Here is an 18,584-nt window from a genome sequence, read left to right as displayed (position 1 = left end):
TCATACACCAGCTTCAGCGCTGGTGGGAAATAACATATCATGTTCATGTGTGTTTCTGAAATGGCTACATGTTTGCGAAGCCTCCTGTTTAAAGGTTTGCCATGCTTATCTGGTGTAGTTGGGTCCGTTTCTCTCCCGTTCTCTTTCACACGCGCGCTCTGTCTGCCGGTCCTTCTCATTACACTGCTATACCATCTCTCTCTCTCTCTCTCTCTCTCTCTCCCACTCTTTCCCCCCCATTTATTGTAGAGGCTATGTGACTGGAATACTGAGTAGCTAATCATTATTCCACCAGTGAGGCACAGTGCACAGGCTGAATGTCAATTCTCTCTCTCTCTCTTTCCTTTTCCCATTCCCTCCTTCTCCCTATCCCACCTCCATTCCCTCATCCCTCTTCCCATTCACTCCATCATTTTCCGTCCGTGTCCCTCCTTCCCCTCCCATTCAGTCCCTCCTCTCTCTCTCTCTCTCTCAGCCTTGTACCCTTGGGTTTCTGCTTGTCTCTGTAAGAATAACAAGGGAATCTTATGGAAATGAGGGTTGTATTCAAGGATTTACCTCCAGTTACAGGTATAGAACACAAGGCTTTGAAACGGCGTCATCCCAGCGCAAGATTTGTGCCTCGTGTCATATTGGAGAGTCTGCTCGGTTGCATCAAAAGGGGATTCTGTGCTGATGAGGCTGCAGAGCAGAGGTGGAGAGACAGCTGTTGAATGCATATTTAGCCATTTCAGGAAAAGAGAGAAAGGGAAAGGGCTGGATGATTCTCCAGTGTGTAGACAAACAGGGCTGCAGTGAAGGGGACTCCTGCTTAACAACAGGTGCACATGACAACCCTTAAAGAGACACGACACACATGCTTATCAAATGATTAGAAGTTAATTGGTAGGATTAGGAATGTCAGTGTGCATGTGGAATCTGACTGTCAGTGAATAAACCTTTTTTTTTTGTCTGTTGTTTTCTCTTTTTCCTTTTGTCAAATAGGTAAAAAAAAAACATTGTGTGTGTGTGTTAGTTTTACAATCATTTTAGTACACGTATAACCTGTTGGGTTTCTATCTCTGTGTTAGTTTGTTAACTTTATTCAAATGCTTCAAATAATCGGTACAAGTTTGAGTTGTAGTTTGTAGTTTGAGTTGACATTGTGACGTCTGTTACCTAGCATTGTGCTGCTGCGTCAAGGCACGTCAAGTGTTTTACCTTTGTGACTGTTTTCTATACTTATTTGAACACTTGTGTGAGAAGCTTGTGATCTCACTGATGCTGGCTGATATTTGCTTTTGAAAGAGGAGGAGGAGGAGGAGGAGAGAGAAGGAGAAAAGGGGTGCAGGAAGGAGCAGCGAGAGAAGGAGTGAGAGCTGATTGGATTGGAGGGAGAGCAGAGGAGGTAGGGGGATACAATGATAGAGAGAGAGAGAGAGAGAGAGAGAGAGAGAGAGTGAGTGCATATGAGGAAGGGAGGGGGTTTGAAGACCGAGTGAATGCAGCTTGCACTGCTGTGCTTTGGAATTACAGCTATGAACATTGTTAGGTACTTGAAAAAGAAAGGAAAGCAAAGGAAAAAAAGGACAGTTGGTAGAAGAGAAACATTACAGAGCCTCTTGATGCTCGACGCTGAAGAGAGTGAGTGAGAAGACAGAAGGAAAAGAGGAGGTGCACCGGAGGAGCTTCACACGATCCTCTCATCTTCAGTTCCTGAGCAGATCGGCCTGTTGTCTCCCATCACTGGGGTCGTCGTTGGAACTGCGTCTCACCGTGTTTATCTCTGTGTACGTTTGTGTCAAAGCTTATTGCATTATGACCGTTTCGTTCACAGCTCATAAAGCACAACTACTGTTTTGTGGTGGCTTGCTTTTGAAACACTGAGTGAAAGAGAATGCCATGCCGCTCGCTCACTGACTGACTGACTGTGTGTGTGTGTGTGTGTTGCCGGTGTGTGATTGGTATTCTGTAGACAGTGTGCAGTGCTCCAAACAGGCTCTGCCCAGAATGGTTCCACAGAGCAGGGATTGTATTAACCTGAGGAGGACCACTCTCACACAGGGGTGAGTTTCCAACACTCTCACGCTCTCTCCAGTTTTCTGGTTTTTCTCTAGATCTTCTTTCTGTCATAGGATGTCCTCTGGCATCACTCTTGATGAATTTCTCATTTGCTGTTTCGTTAAATCTCAGTGCACCGTTCAGATTTTTTCCCCTGTTTCCTGAGCTCCCTATTTTTTATTCTTCCTCCATCCTCTAGTCTGAGTCAGAGAGAGCTGGCTGTCTTCTTCTACTTGCACATTTGAAAGAAATTTGTATTGGTTGCCTCTCTCCTCTCCTCTGCTATACTGATTCTTTCTTTATTCGTACACTGGGAATAATCATTTTCTTAATTAGTAGTTTGCCTGCGTTTCTAGGAAAAAGATCCAAACTAAGATGTTTAAATATTTTAGTTGTTTTTATTAAGTAATACAAAATCTGTTTTCAGAGAACATTTCTTGAAGTAGGTCTTTTTACCCCACTGGCATTTGGTTTTTCTTGTTTTAAACATACATTTCAATAAATGTTATAGATTTATACTTCAAACAACATCAAATAAATGCCAAAAAGAAAAATATTTTAAGCATAACTCATAAGTGTATTATTTTCTTAATGTTTGTTCTTGTATATTTAAGTAAATATCTAAAAATTCTTAAAACAAGATTCACTTTATTTTGGAAAATGTAAAAAGTAATTTTGTAAGATAAGAGGGACTTGTTTGTACAGACTGAGTATATATCTTTGTTTGTTGAAGTTTCCATTTTCCAGCCGATTTTCCTTGTTTTGAGCATAAACCTTTTTAAATAGTTACATTTGTTCTTAAAACAAGGATTTTTTTGGAATGTGTGTGTTATTTATTTTCATTTAGTTAATTTAATTTAACACAAATTATAATGTAAATCTATCATAGTTTGAGGATTATGCATAAAACACAGGGTCCATAAGAAAAATAAATGTTTTTTAAAAAATATTGAAATACTGAAAATATTTTTTCAGTAAATTTATCTTATTTTTAGGCTGTTTAGATCCTTAAACAAGACCAACATATTAAGAAGATTTGTGCACATTTTCCACAGTTAGTTTATATTCAGGGTGAAGGCAGAATTTTTTCCTGTTGCACACATTGGCACTGCTGCTGTGTGTGTGTGTGTGTTATATCTGTGTGGTGGACACTGTTGCTCACTGTTAACAGCCAGATCCAGCTCACTCACTCAGATGTAGCTTCAGTCTTTTTTCACATTTTCTGCACTTTGTGTGTGTGTGATGAGAACATGGCAGCTGTTGTCTTCTGCTTGCGATGTGGATTTCTCACATAACATCAATCCAGATATCTGACCTTTTGTCTCTGTATCTTCCCACCTGATGCACACACCACATCTCACCTGCTCACTCTCACACAAGTGACAGTCTGCTAACATGCTAAATGCTCCCATTGGTTTCTTTGTGTGTTGATGGTTGTGTATTAATCAGTAGTGTTTTAGAATGCTTTAAAAGGTCACAGTTCAGGCCTGGATATATTTTAGTGTCCATCTTCCCCCGCCTCTCCCCACCTTCTAGCCTTATAAACCATTTTACAGGGTTTGCGAGTCAGTGGGCCTTCAGCCCTGTTTATATAGTTGTGTGAGCATGAAGAATGACTTGTCTGTGTTGGAAGAAAGAGTAAGAGAGGAAGCTGTCTGAATAGGAGGAAGGGATGGAATAGAGAAGAAAAGAGGAACACTTGAGTAAGAGACTCTTGAGAGCGTCGTGTCTCATAAGCAAAAGAGACACCAGTGTCAGGACTGTGATCTGCTCTCATTTCATACATTTTCAAGTTTTTAGTTGTTAATTTAAAAATACTTTTTTGCATGAGTATTTTAATTAATTATTTTCCCATGCCAAACTCAATACCACAGCCTAGACTGTTTCCAGGGCATCATTTTTTTTATTTCTGATATCATTTTAATAGGTGTTTGCATATTATTGTGTGGTTGCTAGGGTGTTCTGGATGGTTGCTAAGTGGTTGGTTCCTGGCCAGGTCAAAATAACCCACCCGTAAAGGTGCGATCACATTTACAATTGTACAGTGAATTTTCAAGGGTTAAATCCAGTCAGTCGGAAGCCACACAAAATTCATGGACTTGCCACATTGACCAGCCGAAAGCTGCTTGGTTTGAAAGTGACTTCTGTGTGAGCTGTGCTCTATACATCAATACACTATTGGCACTAAACAATGGGACCTTTTACCCTTGAAATTTACTAATAGGTATCACACAATTATGTGGAATACAGAGCTTTTTTATTTATTTTAAAACCAAGAAATTGAGTCCTTGCAAATACTCAAGTACAGTTACTTGGTGTAACATATCATCTTTATCTAAAAGCACGCTTTGACAGTACCACTGACTTTGAGGTAAATGTTAAGGTTTTACGGTATTTTCATGGGAGATACATACTGTTAAATTAAATAATTCTATTATTTAAACCCTTATGTTCGGTAAGATAGGATTTTTGTTTTCTTTGATTGTGCACTGTAATGTATTTCTGGGGGTGTGCTGCTCAAATATGAATTCTGCTTCTAGATTTGCATAAATGACCTCCCAGTAGTTATTCTCACATTCTGTCTCTACTGTTCTCTCGCTTAGCTTCTGTTTCTGTCTGTCTATCCTTCTTTGTCTCTACACCTCTCCGAGACCTCTCCTGTCCTCTTTTTTTTTGTCTAACCGAGCATATCTTTTTAATGCAGTCCTTTTTTAAGGTCTCATTCTCACTCTGCCACCGTCCATGACGCTTCCTCTCCATTCCCTCATCACCCTTTTTTTTTGTCTCCCTTCACCCCTCTCCTCCTCCTCCCCTTCATATCAGTCCTGCTGATGAGGGAGACACCCTCCTAATCAAAGCATGACATGAAGAATTGTATGGAAATAAGAATCTGGATAGAACAGCTCCACGCCAGAGGATCCACCTTTAATTACCTTCTCCTTTCTTATTAATAGAACAGTGCGTCTCACCAGAGAGTTTTACACTCTGATGAGGCTGTTATTTCTCGTGACCATCTACAATTAGTCAGTCTGGGAACCCTTGGCCAGGTCCAAACGAATCTGCTTCAAATCCCTTGACTATTGTGTGTTTGCTTGTTAAATATTAAGTCTAGGTTAAATATGCCAATACTTTCCATTTTATATAACAAATGTAATATAACCAAAAGCCAGTAAACTATTTATTTATTATTTATTATTCATGTATTCTTAAATGAAAGATGATATTCAATGAGAAAAAGAATAGGGAGAGAATTCAGTTTATCACAAAAAGTACAATAGATGTAAGAATAAGGACATATTTAAATGCTAACTTGCTAAAACAATGCCTGTTTGGCTGTTGATTAATATATGCAATAGCCTGTGTGGCCAAAAGAAAGATGTCTCTTTTTTTTTAAAGATTTATAAGTTATTACTTATTAAAGACCTTTTTTATTTGTAACAACGTGCAACAGTGAAGCAGGAACATCCATTAAGGAAGTAAATAGTGTTACACATTACTACCGTATTTGTCCCTGACATTCATAGTTAGGCATTATTAGTAGCAGCTAATGTCAGTTCAGTCATGATAGAGTACTTCAGTGCTTTTATTGTATGATAATGAGGCTGTGTTTTGATTGGATATTGATTGCAATGTAATGATCTTGTCACGTTTGAGCACATCCATTCAATAACATTACACTGTTGCATTGACACAGTACTCTCGCTGTTATACACGCATGGTGTAACTGAATTACTCTTGTGAATAAGAAACGTGAGTCTGGAAGTTCTATAATGACATTTTGGTTTTAGTTCAGAAAAATCAGTATGGTATATCAAAACTCCATCGTAGTAGGACAGTCATATCAGTATTGAAGGTTGCCGTCTGTACTACAGCATAATGAATAATTGATCATGCATATTTCTCACTGTTTTTCCTCAGGTCTTAAGCAATGCAAGGGCACGAGACTCAGATGAGGAAATTCTCAGTGCGGCGACGGATGTGACGCCCCTCCGGTTCTGTTTGCTTCCACGGACCTCGGAGCAGCCATAACTCGATCCGCCTCCATCCCAGAGGTGCCGTTCCGAGGACAGAGGGAGTGTTCTTGCCAAAACTCATTCCTGAACTCCTGAAGGGAGGAGCCGTGGGAATTGGAGGGATAGCTGGATTGATGAGGGTGCTGGAGAACAGAGCGTGAGCCGCTCTCTCCACGTCTCCACCTGAGCGCTGGGCTCCTTAATCAGTTCATCCTCCCAGACACTTGAGCTACACTTATTCTGGAGGACTTTTGCTCTGAGACTTCAAATCTTCCGCTATATGTTTTTAATCTATTCTAGTTTCTTTGCTCAAGTCAATGCTCCCCTTCATCATATGTGGCAGGTGGGCCTGAGAAACAATTCTCTGTGAAACTAAAAGCAATACCGTGTAAGGTAGAGTGAGGTGGCAGAGGAAAGCAGGGTGAAAGTGCTGACTGGGTTTGAGTGTTTTTGTGCGTGTATGCAAGGCCTTTGCAGCGATGGATGAGGGTTTGTGCCAAAGGCTGACAGGAAGAGGCAGCTAGACGCCAATGTATATCCAAAGCCTCTATGTGTGCGCAGGAGAGTGCATAAGTGTGCGAATGTGCATGTGGGAGCATGTGATTGTCTCTTGGAGTGCCGAATTCTGAGAATTGGCCGTTATTGCAGCTCCCTCCCATTTTTGTGTTAAAGCCTGGAGGGTCAACATTAACAGTGCGTGCACGAGAGAGAAAAATAAATAAGTAACAGTGACACTTCGGTTTCCTCTCACTATATTTTTGGTGCCCATTGGTGGGGTTATTTTTCTGAGTGCTTGAGCTTTGTAAAAATAAGAATAAACGACTTTTGTCCCCTCAAAGTGGATTATTATAAGAATCACAGCTTGTGAAGGGCTCTCAGATGGATAATTTCTAGCTGGAATACCTTCTCCTTTTTGAGACTCTCCACACCACTCCCTTTCTGTGACTTTCAACCTGTCATCCTAGCAGACGTGTTGCGATTCCCCGGAGGACTGCGTTCACTTGTCACCACAGAAATCCATGGCATTCTGTCCCTGACCCGGTCCGCTTCATTCTGTGAGTATTTTTATTCCTGTCCGTGTGTGTGCATGAGTGAGCATTTGGAATGAATCTGTAACAGTTGTTTAGGCTTAAAAGGCTTTAAGCTTGTTGTTTGTTCTGCTGTTCATGTAACCTGGTACGCTTGAAGTGATGGTACATGTGTTTTTGCTTCGCAGACAATATGAGCTTTTTTATCGCTGTGACGCCCACCTTACTCTGTCACTGCCCATTAGATGAAGTTCAACTCATTTGTTTTGTTTTCTCTTGTGTAACCATCATAGTATGAGGACTGGGACGATCCGACTCCCTCCATCACCTGAAAGTGAGTAGGGATGTGCCCTTAAACAGCTCAGTGAACTATGAATAACATCACCACACTCCCACCGCACGCACTTCCCATGGTGCTCTGCGGGCCTGAATATCCTCTTCTGAGTAAATGGAGTGCGTTTATGGGTTTTTGTAGGCAGGCATGTAATAGACCTATCGGAGCTTCTCGTTCGCATTTAGGATCCAGATTGGAATGTGAGAAAAGTCTAGCAGAATCTGAATTACTGGTCTGTCATTTGCTCAGTGCTCACCCTTGTGCTGTTCCAAACTCCTTTGTTGCTAACTGATCAACCCAAAAGAAGTGTTATGTGCTAACATCTAAGTTTGATGTTAGATGTGTCAGTCAATTGGAGTGCACCGAATATGTATGAGATTTGAATTTGAGATTAAAATATTTGAAGTCAGTTTCTACCGCTCACCAAGGTTGCATTTATTCATCAGGATCAGGAGATAAATTCATATTGTGAAATATCATTACAATTTAAAACTCTTTTTCTATTTGAATATATTTTCAAATGTACTTTTTTCCTGTGATGGCAAAGCTGCATCATTATATTCAATATTCAGCATCATTGCTCCAGTTTTCAGTGTCATGTCATCCTTCAGAAATCATTCTAATATGCTCATTTGGTTTCTACTAATGATCAGTGTTAAAAGCAGTTGGAATCTGAGATACATTTTAATGCTTTTTTGATGACTAGAAAGTTTAAAAGAATAGCATCTTATTGAAATAGATTTTGTAATAACAATTCTTTACTGGCTTTACTTTCACTTCTATTAAATTTACTACGGTCTTGCTAAATAAAACCCTACATTTCTTTAAAAACAGAAAGGAAAGAGGCAAATGGAAGTGAGGAAGGACCTCGAGGCAGAACTCATCAGTAGTTGTATTGCACAGTTTGGTGGAACACTGCAGTCTATGGTTTAGATAAATTTTGTTTGTTTTTTTACGGTGCTTAAGCATTATTTTTGATTTCGTGAAAGCCTCAGTCTACATTCACTGTAACCGTGTGAAAAAAGTGTGACAAGCACATGTAGTGATCAAAATATTCTTGGAAAGTTCTTCTTTGTGTGCTCTGCAAAATATAACATCATATAAGTTTGGCATCACATGAAGGGTGAGTAAATAATGGCAGAACTTAATTTTTTTGGGTGAATAATCCATTTAATGTCTCATTTGAAGCTGAAAACTAGAGGCATTATGTAATCTCCTCAGCGTGTGACTGCTCTCCACAGGTTTAGCAAATCCTTTCTGACATAATGGATGTGTCTCTGCTTTAATAGAATAGCATGTCCTTTTGTCTTGCTGTCTCTCTACCTGCTGTATTGTGTGAATAACAACATCTTTTGGACTATCCCTATCCAACTGATGTCCATCTTCTGTTGCTGGTGCAGATATGTGCATGTTTTCTAGCCTTTGGAGTTTTTGATGCTTAATTAACATTACTGTCACCAATCCAGAGTCTGAATGCACACGCCAGCTGCCGCTTTGACATCAGCATGTACTGTTGCCATGGCAGTGACTGTTGTTACTTCTGTCTGGGCTACAAATACTGGGAGAGGCACAGGTGTCCAAAAGCATTACCAGAGTTAGCACGGCACTAAAATGAAACGTTCAGCAATAAACCTTTGCAGATTTGTTAACATTAGGAAGCAGCTTCTTAATATCCTCATTAATATCCTGTAATAAACTGCCAGTTGTTATTAGTTAAGTTACATTACTTCACACATTCACACCATTATAAGATACTACAGGAAGATCATGCCGGTCTTATCAGCTTCTGTGCTGACAGAAGTGATGAATGGGATTGATATCGTAGCCTACTTGGAATAAACCGCAAAGCTAGTAGGATTTCACAGTGTCTCAAATATGAGGCCCTGCCTGGACTGATATGTGTCTATATAATTGTGCCAAGAAAGATTCTGCGAGAATATCCCTCAATATAAACCAGATTTATTTCTACCTGTTTGGAAAACCTCCTGAAAAGTAATATTCACTGAAATTGGAAAGGCCAAGCGCGGACATAAAACTGTGATTGTCGCACAGGAGGACATGAGAAGGGTTCAACAGTGGTGATGAAAAAGCAGCTTTATTGTAATGTCAGAGAGATCTCTAGCAGAGCTGTTTCTGGCAGCAGCGAAGAGAGAATCACTGGTTCTTCACTGAATGGAGCTTAGTGTGGTTTGTTCTTCAAGCCCTTGAAGGTTCGTTTGAGTTATGTATTGTTTGGAAATGTACGCAGCTCACGAGCCCCCCGAATCGACAGCTGCTGAATGGCAAGAATTAAATGACATCACCGAAATGTCGACATCACAAATATGACATCAGTTCCAGTGCATTGGTCCACTGGCAGCAGGATCGATTATATTGATCTGAAATAAGAGCTTGTGTATTTATGCATAAGCGTTTGGGTCCATGCGTGAAAGAGAAGAAAAAACTCATGGCTCAGTGATTTTTGAGGACACTGGGGATGCAAAATGTGACCGGTATGGCTTGCAAATGGCATATTTACTAGTTTCTAGTGCATTGTTGTGCAGTACCGAGCCGCAGTGTGCTGAGTAAAGCATAAAACAAATTCTTGGTTTGAGTGATGAGAATACCAAGAAGAACGCTAGAAATATATAAAAGGAATAATGCAGATGGGTGATGCACAGAATAATAAAAAGTGTATAAAGTACATGGTTTCAAACCAACAATAGACTCAAAATCTAAAATAATGTTTGTATTGTTTTCCTGTATTTCGGTAAAACTCTTTAAATTAAATTTTTGATTGTCTCTGGAGGTCTGTGTTTCATAAGTGAAATGTCCAAGAATCTCTATGTGTGTGTTTGTGTGCATATCTACCGGCACTCAAGCATTGGTAGACTTTTATTAACTAACAACAAGTGATTGGTTGCTGAGAGCGGTCTGATCTGATTCAGAAAGTGCAATAAAATCTCAAGTTCTACTGAGCCATGTGCGCAAAAGCTTTCATTACAAGCCATTTCCTCCAACACTCAGCATAATTTAGCTTCTAATATTTAAGTCTGAGTGTGCCACAGTCAGAAGTCAAGGGTGTACTTTAAATAAAAGAAAAAAAGAGGCATACTTGGTTCTGTGTACTACCTTTTATAAGAATGAAAATAAATTGTTGATTTTTTATTTATTAATTTTTTTAAATAAAGGTGAGAGCAAAAATTGGACTGCAACCTTTTCTGGAATGCATTTTTAGAAAGGAAAATGAAAATGATTGCTGGTGTTATTTCAGACCTTTTTGAAGCTTTCTTCATGACAGTAATGATACCCTTTTACCCCCTCAAGAAAAACATAATGTTGAATAGAGAAAAAAAACATTCCGAGTCATGGTAATGCTTTTGAAGTGCTTTTGCTTTAGAGAAAATACATTGGTCACTCTCTGCTTTTCATTTCCATCTCTTTTTTTCCTCTTTCATTCATTTAGAACTGAGCCAATCAGGTGGTGTCACAATTAAAATCAATCTTCCATTAAGGACAACTAGCTTTGCCTGTCTGTGGCTCTTACCTTTAGGCCCTCATTTCAGTCCTGCTCTGAAAAAGATCCATCTTTATTAGTCCTTCACAGTGCAAAATCAATGGCAACCCTCTTTCATAAGCACACAGAGCGCAGGTGAACTTGGGTTCTCACATCTCTGCAGTTAGCCCTCAACCATCTCACCCTAAAGACAAGCCACTCAGAGAGATGATGTAGGAAATGGCTTGAAAAGCAAATGAATCATGGGGAAGGGGATCATACAGTAATGCTTTGAGGAATTAGACTAATTGAAAGCTTTAAAGGGCATCTATAATGCAAAATTCACTTTTACATGTTGATTGAACATAAATGTGTGTTGGCAGTATGTGTACACAACCATCCTTTAATTATAAAAATCCACGTGCTTTAATCCCCAGAAACTTATATTAGACGTAATATTATCAGACTTACATTACATCTTGTTTAAAAAAGGACATAATGGGTGCTCTTTAAGGTACACACACGTAAGGTTAATGTTATTTTTTACATGGTTACACCACATGACATTTTTAGAGTCATAGAATTTAAACTTTAAAACCAAATTAAATATAGAATGGAAGCTAATTTCTATGAACGTGCAATATGTGTTTTAAATTAGATTTTTTGATTTTTTTTTTTCTTTCTTATTGTGGTGGAGTGTATTTCTTGTCCCTATACATTTGGTATATAGCATGTGCAAGTCATCATTGCATGTGTCATTTGTGGAAAAGGCTATCCCATTTGAGTTAAGATGCTGCCATTGGAGGCAAATGCCTATGTAGGCAAGGTGAGTCTGATTTCACCAAGTAGCTACATCCTTGTTGATCCTGGCACAACATTCCAATCAACTAATCAAAATTGAGATACTTTTCAGAAAATACCTATTTTAGGCTTAAACCCAGGGTTAAGTGCTACTACACCGATGTTAATCAACTATACTTTCCCACTGATTTTAGGAATAAATTATGGGTAGGGTTAGGATTTTTTTTGACAGTAATGTTGATCCAGGAACATGTCTTACTTGGCAAAATCACAGAAACCATGTCGGCAATGAGGAAACTCACTAGTGCAACATCGGAATCTAATGGATAAATTACACAAGCTGACTTTCTTATCTGGACAGAGTGTCTATGGTTGCTCAGCTAGCTCCCGTTTTTGACCCAAAGCAATATGTCTTATTGATTAACTATCAAGAGCAAAGCCTGAGACCTCAAAGATGGAACAAACTCCAGCACAACCTCCACTGTACTTTTTCCTCACTGGAAATTGGACATGTTCACAATTTGGGGTGTCAGACTGAGGGGAGCCAATTATTTTAGCAATCTATCTCAGTTGTATCTAATCTTGATATGCACAGGGCATGTGACGATTTTCACCTTGAACTTGTTTTAATGCTCTAGGGTAAACAGTGAAAGGCTAATGTAACTGTCTTGGCAGGTGATTTTGGGCCTGGTAGGGGCAGAAGTAATTTGCAGGTTCTGTGAGCTTAGTCTCAGGCAGCTTCTGACTGGACAGTCCTTTGAAGTGCATTGCACTGGCGTCTAATAAATAAACATAAGCTGTGTTTGCTTTCAAGTAACGCAGCAGGAGAAATGGGCACATGCTCTGATGTGTTTGCTGCTGTCCCCGTGTTTGCCGGAATATATTATATTAGCTATTATGTCCACAGGTCGCAATTTGTTTTTGAAAGTAGTAGTAGTAGTTTACCCAAAAATTTAAAATACAAAATCTTTCTGGCCCTCATTTTGTTCTAAACCCATATGACTCTCTTTGTTCTGTAGAAAGCAATTTTCAGTGTAAGAACATTAAAGGAGAACTGTCAAGCTTGAGAGTATCAAGTAAATAAATTGTATGCTGTTTTATAGCTTTCTGATGCCCTACAATCAAAATGTAAAACGTTATTCACCAAAAGTCTTGACCTATGTCCTAAATCTGTCTCAAGAGAGGGTATAAGAGAACAGTGATGGCCAGTTAATAAACAAATCATTATTTTGAGTCTGATCTTTTTAATGAACCATTTGATCCAGTTCACAGGATCAATCTGTGTGAATTGTTTACAAATCGGGTTCTTAAAGGATTAGTTCACTCCAGAATTTAAATGTACTCACACCCATTTTCATGTCTTTCTTTCTCCAGTCGAAAATAAATTAAGTTTGTTTAAGGAAAACATTACAGGATTTTTCTTCATACAGTGGACTTCAGCGGGGACCAATGGTTTCAAGGTCCAAATTGCAGTTTCAGTGCAGCTTCATATACTTTTGGTTGGTAGGGTTAAATTTTTCATAGAATAAGAAATATTTTAGGTTAAGCTTCAAGCATCGAGGATACGCACAGGAATGGGCTATTTTAAACAATAAGCTGATACAAAGACATATAAATATGTGTAATTCAAAATACAACAACTTTTGAATGGTCCTCCTTCTCTGCAATTGTATACACTGGGTCGGTACTTCCACCTTTCACACGTGATCTTTCCAACAAGATTACTCAATGCTTGAAGTCATAGATGTGTATAGCAGAGCTATTGCAAGACGAGCATTTGTGTTTAAAAAGTATATCGGTTAAATTTTTTTTTTAGAACATTGCCCATTGTTTAGCTGTAGAGCCCTTTAAAGCTGTATCGAAAAAATGTAGACCTTCAACCCATTGGCGCCCATTGAAGTCCACTATATGGAGAAAGATCTTTAAATGTTTTCCTCATTCTAAACTCACTCACTTGAAGGGATACTCCTGCCAAAAATTTTAATTCTCCCTTCATGCCGTCTGATACTTTCTCTCTTCAAGGAAACACAGACAAATAAAAATATTCCAACTCTGTGAGTGTGTACAGTGCAAGTATACAGGACCCCACAAAGTCAACCCATCAATTAATGCTTTTAAAATCTGTCTGTACTTTAGACAACCCTACATCTGGGATGTTGTGAGGGTGAGTAAAAGATGAGAGAATTAGAATTTATGAAAACTATCATTCTAACTGAATGCAAAAGAATCGGCACATTATTTAAACTTTCTAGTTCCTAATTACTGAACAGCACCCAGAATATTCTTTCTTGCTCACCAAAAGAAAGTCACAAATGTTTGACATGAGGGTGAGTAAATGATGACAGAACGATCATTCTGGGTTAGCTATCAAGTTAATATCATCCCTCCATAGAGCGAGAGGAATCATCTTCATACGAGGCACTACATTGGTTTTTCTTGAGTAAATGTCACAGTATTCTAACAGCTTTCATAGAGCCTACGGCCTCACAGCGAGGTCAGGGTACACTCTGTCCTCATGATTAAGTCTCCTTGAAATGATATCAGCTCATGTGTTTTCTTTCCGGTGTCTGATCACAGTACTGTTAATCCATTCACACTGTTGTTTCATCATCTTTGTCTCACTTTAAAGTACAGTCAACACTCCACTGTACACAGCAGTACAGTGGTCTTTCAGCACTGTTTATAAGCTTTCAGAAAAATTGTGCGTGTGTGTCTAGTTGTCCATCAAATTACTCAAGCAGTTAAACGGTCTGGGCGTCTGTCACAAACGCTTGAGTCGACTCTTCCTGAACGCCATGTTCTGATGGTTTTCCCCTCAGGTTAATAAGCAGGTTGTGGCGTTCACGGTATGCTGTTGTTTGATTTCAAACAGCTGGGCGCGTCGCAATCGCACAGGGACCTCCGTCATCGATTGACATTTGCCACCCTGTGAGGCCCAGACAGCTGTCACGCCACGTTACGGACACGACCACAAGGTTTGACAATCTGAGTTAAGTGGTGCAAATGTGTGAGGTGGCGACGTCTCACCGCCGGTCTGCTCTTTAATTAGCCTGGCCCATCAGCGTGTGCCCGCACTGAATTATTTATCCTTGTGAGGCATTAGCACGCAAGGTGGATTCATTTTAATGACACAGAGAGGTCAGCGACCGCTACCGGAAGTGAGGCTATCATTTTTCCTCTTTCCATTCATTTTCTGTCACTTATTCCTCCGCTTTACACACATCAAAGTTTGATTTCAAATGTGTTTAAGTTGAATCCGTGTGAGGCTGGATGTATCCTAAAAAGAGAATGTGGCGTTTTGACAGATTTAGCTGTAGTGGGGCTGGTTTTGATGGGTCTGTATGAAGCTGGTGTAGACGGTAAAAATGTCGACAGACATCTTCATTTTAGATCTGGTGTTGGGGAGGATACTTTGAAACCGCAGCTTGCCAAGCTGCTCATGTTTTAAAGTAGTAAAACTGTTCAAAAGCTGTTCAATCAGTTGCCACATTATGTGTAACAGCATGGATTTTTGTCTTATTCATGCAGTTTTTCAGCCAAAAAAATGTTTACCTTATGGGAGAAAAGCAGTATCAGCTTATCAGAATTCTGAGTGCAAACAAATCGATCGAAGTGTTCAACTGTCCTGGTGCTGTATTTTAGTGAATGCCGTTTTTAAAAAAATGAGCAGGAATTGGCCAGACATACAAAGCACTGTGATTTCAACACTCATCAGGTTCTATATAGGGAAAAGTGTGTAATATTTAATAGTTGTATTTAATTTACAAGTCATTCACAATTTGCTACTAATATCTTTCTGACCTATTTACTTGCAAACTGTTTGAAAGAGATCTTTTCGCAAATGATCTTTTCGCGAACCACAATTAATTTTAGTGATTAAATCACTTGTGATTAACACAAGAAAAATTGCAGGTAACTACCAGTGGTGGCTCCAGACAATTTTGATTGGGGGGGCAATGGGGGGTCCTGGTCTTTTCAAAGGGGGTCTCATGAAAACCAACAAAAATACAGTGGACATGGCTAATAACTGCTTATTACTGCTACTCAACAACAAAAACACCATTGCAATGTAAACAAATGACAGGCTACATTTGTTATTCATATGCTTCACACTTCACTTTCATGTCAGGTATATTATGCATTTTTATTGACATTGATATTTTTACATTTATTTCCAGATAGATATTATTGAGTTTACAGGCTAAAGTGGTCTTGCTGTTGTAAACACTGTTGCTTTTGTAGAAAAAATATTTGCATCACATTTAAATTATAATTATATTTTAATTCATTTCTGAATTGTTTTTATTTTTATAATGATAATTCAGAGAATGAGAAAATCTGAATAAGCCTTACCAGTGTTGTGATAATTATTTTCACGTGTTAAATATTAATAAGTACTGTAATATAATAAACATTTATTCAAATGACATAAAAAACACCAGACCCCTCAATGCCTATGAAACTTTTCTCCCTCAAACAGCATGCTAGTGTTACTTCTACACTACAGGCTACACACAGCAATATAAACAACATATCTGCATGTTCTCACATCACATCGTTCTTGTAAAATAATAATAAGTAAATTAACATCAAAATCCCTTCGCTGAGAATGAAACACCACTTACCAGCTGCCACGATGTTGAAAATATCCTCTAGCAATTAAAAAATGCGCGTGCAGCATGAGGAATCTTCCCGGTTGGATGAGGTCGTAGTCAGGTGAACGGTCATCATGTTGGTCATTTTATTTACAGCTAAATTATTATTAATAAATTGTACTAATATTATGATTGCGCATGGGCAGGCATTCACAAAAGTTTGTTTTTACAAAAAAAATGCGAGGAAATTTTGGTTTGACAAAAGGGCACTTAAGGGGCAAAGGAGCAGGTGCTCAAGTGAACCGGTTCTTTCGGACAATTCGATCAAATAAACCAGTTGAGAAAAAAAATGGTTCACCGGTTCTTTTGCGCTCTATGTAATGTCGTCATTGGCGATGATTGCCCTTCATTCAAACCTTTGGTTTACCCGCACTTATAACATTAGCACAGAATCAGTTCAGAATCAATCACCAAAATAAACAGTTTGGTTCAGATGCGCTCTGTGTCAGTCTGCTTCACACTGAATCACGCATGTGCAGTTATCATCAGCTCATCGGTTCTCGAATCGGACACGTCTGACAGAAACGGTTCTCGGTTCAGTGTATGAATAAATGTCGAAATAATTATTATTTATTATTGTTCTGCGTAGTTTGAAGAGAAACATTTTTGGATCTTTATCCCGAATATATATATTTTTTAATCAGGAAGAGGCTGGGGGGTCAAATGGGAGGTCAAGGCATTTTTTGGCAGGGTCTTGAGACCCCCCAAGACCCCCCCTGGCGCCGCCGGTGGTAACTACTCTTAATGTCATTAAAACTGATTGCATAAACATAATGATCAGAGGATTTTTATTGCAAATCACCACAAAAAACAGTCCAAAATATCGGCACAATTAAAAAAAAAACATAAGTGAATTCTGTCATTTTGGGCTGCAAAAATTTCTGTGAAGTCATAGTGGCGCTGACTAAAGAAATGTAACTACATCGAATTGAATGTGTAAATAAAACGGATGAGTCTTAAATGAATAAAAGTCATATCTTGGCTTGAATATGAAGATTTATCGATCTATTTACATGAATTCTAAGAACAAGTTTGAAGTGTGGTAGCATTTTGCTATACTACTTTGCTAATTGTTAGTAGCTTTGCACTGGAAAAACTGCAGTATTTTTAATTACAGCCTAAACTAATGAAAAAACTATATATTTTTTTTGTATTGACACTATTTAGTAACTCCAAAACACTGTAGATTTTCTTGTGTGTGTCTTTATGAAGATGCAGATCTATCTGTAATATAAGCACTGATTATAAACTCTTCCCTCACTACCTCTACATGCTCTAATTTAAATCTCCAGCTCTACTGTTTCTTCCCCTCCAGCACTCTTTCGCTCTCCTCGCATTCATCTCCCCTCATCACATGTCTCAGATACCATTGTTATCTTTATCTGTCTTCCTTTCCGTCACTTTTCAAACATCCCTGCACACACTCACACATATCTGTTTTCTCTTCTCGCTGCTGAAAACATTGAATTCAGGAGGGAAAACTAAACAAACTAATTCAGTTTAAGCATGAATATGAATGTTTTAAGGGAAATCTAAATGTTTTGTACTGTTTGGCTGTCATGCATTTTGCATCCACACATTTTGTCGTCACATTTGATAACTTGTTTTGTGATTTCTGGAGTTCATTCTTGTGGAGTTCAACACATAATTATTGTCACCATTTACTGTGTACACTAAGAAATTAAGAAGAAAAAAAAACTGTTAACGGTAATTTCTTGTAAAATTACCGGTAAAACTGTAAAACCGGGAAAAACTGTAAACTGACGTTCCCAGAATTCAGAATGTTTTTCTTTGAAATAACGGTTTCTTCTTATTTTTTTCTTATTTGTTATGTTTATTAGGGTTGTATGTTACATATAATGTTGTTAAGTTAATGTTTATTGCGTATTTCAGTTTAATGAGTCTCACCATGATGGTGTTTAGTGCTTGTGTGAATGACACTGTGCACCTTCTGTTAATATTTAAAAGCTGCTTGTGATGGGCTTTGGTTCATCATATGACTTTCTCATCACCACTTGCATTTGGTGGTTATCGTTGTATAATAAAAAAAGAATTGAATTGATGTAGAATTGATGATCACTTATCAATAGTAGCCTTTCCACAAATGAAGTTAAATACTAGTATGTAAAAGATGCACAGTGTCATACAAACAAATACTAAATGCCTTCAAGGTAGCACACATGAACAAATGCAATTGATGTTAATTTGATGACATAAGTTGTAGCATAACTTTACATA

General features: G+C 38.6%; 1 protein-coding gene across 2 annotated transcripts in view; it reads left to right on the top strand.

Annotated features, from left to right (window-relative positions):
* Positions 1-1,425: 1,425 nt before the first annotated feature.
* The window catches only part of LOC113116403 (glutamate receptor ionotropic, kainate 5), a 65,118-nt gene continuing 47,959 nt past the window's right edge, over positions 1,426-18,584 (top strand). For both annotated transcript variants that reach the window (XM_026284548.1, XM_026284547.1), the window contains exons 1-3: positions 1,426-1,769; positions 1,955-2,045; positions 5,959-7,108. The gene's annotated coding sequence lies outside the window, so the exon portion shown is untranslated. The remainder of the gene's footprint in view (positions 1,770-1,954; positions 2,046-5,958; positions 7,109-18,584) is intronic.

The sequence above is a fragment of the Carassius auratus genome, chromosome 16 (genome assembly GCF_003368295.1).
Source record: "Carassius auratus strain Wakin chromosome 16, ASM336829v1, whole genome shotgun sequence".
Taxonomy (NCBI): Eukaryota; Metazoa; Chordata; class Actinopteri; order Cypriniformes; family Cyprinidae; genus Carassius; species Carassius auratus.
The sequence above is the reverse complement of the archived record's forward strand: the minus strand, read 5'-3'. Positions and strand labels throughout refer to the sequence as shown.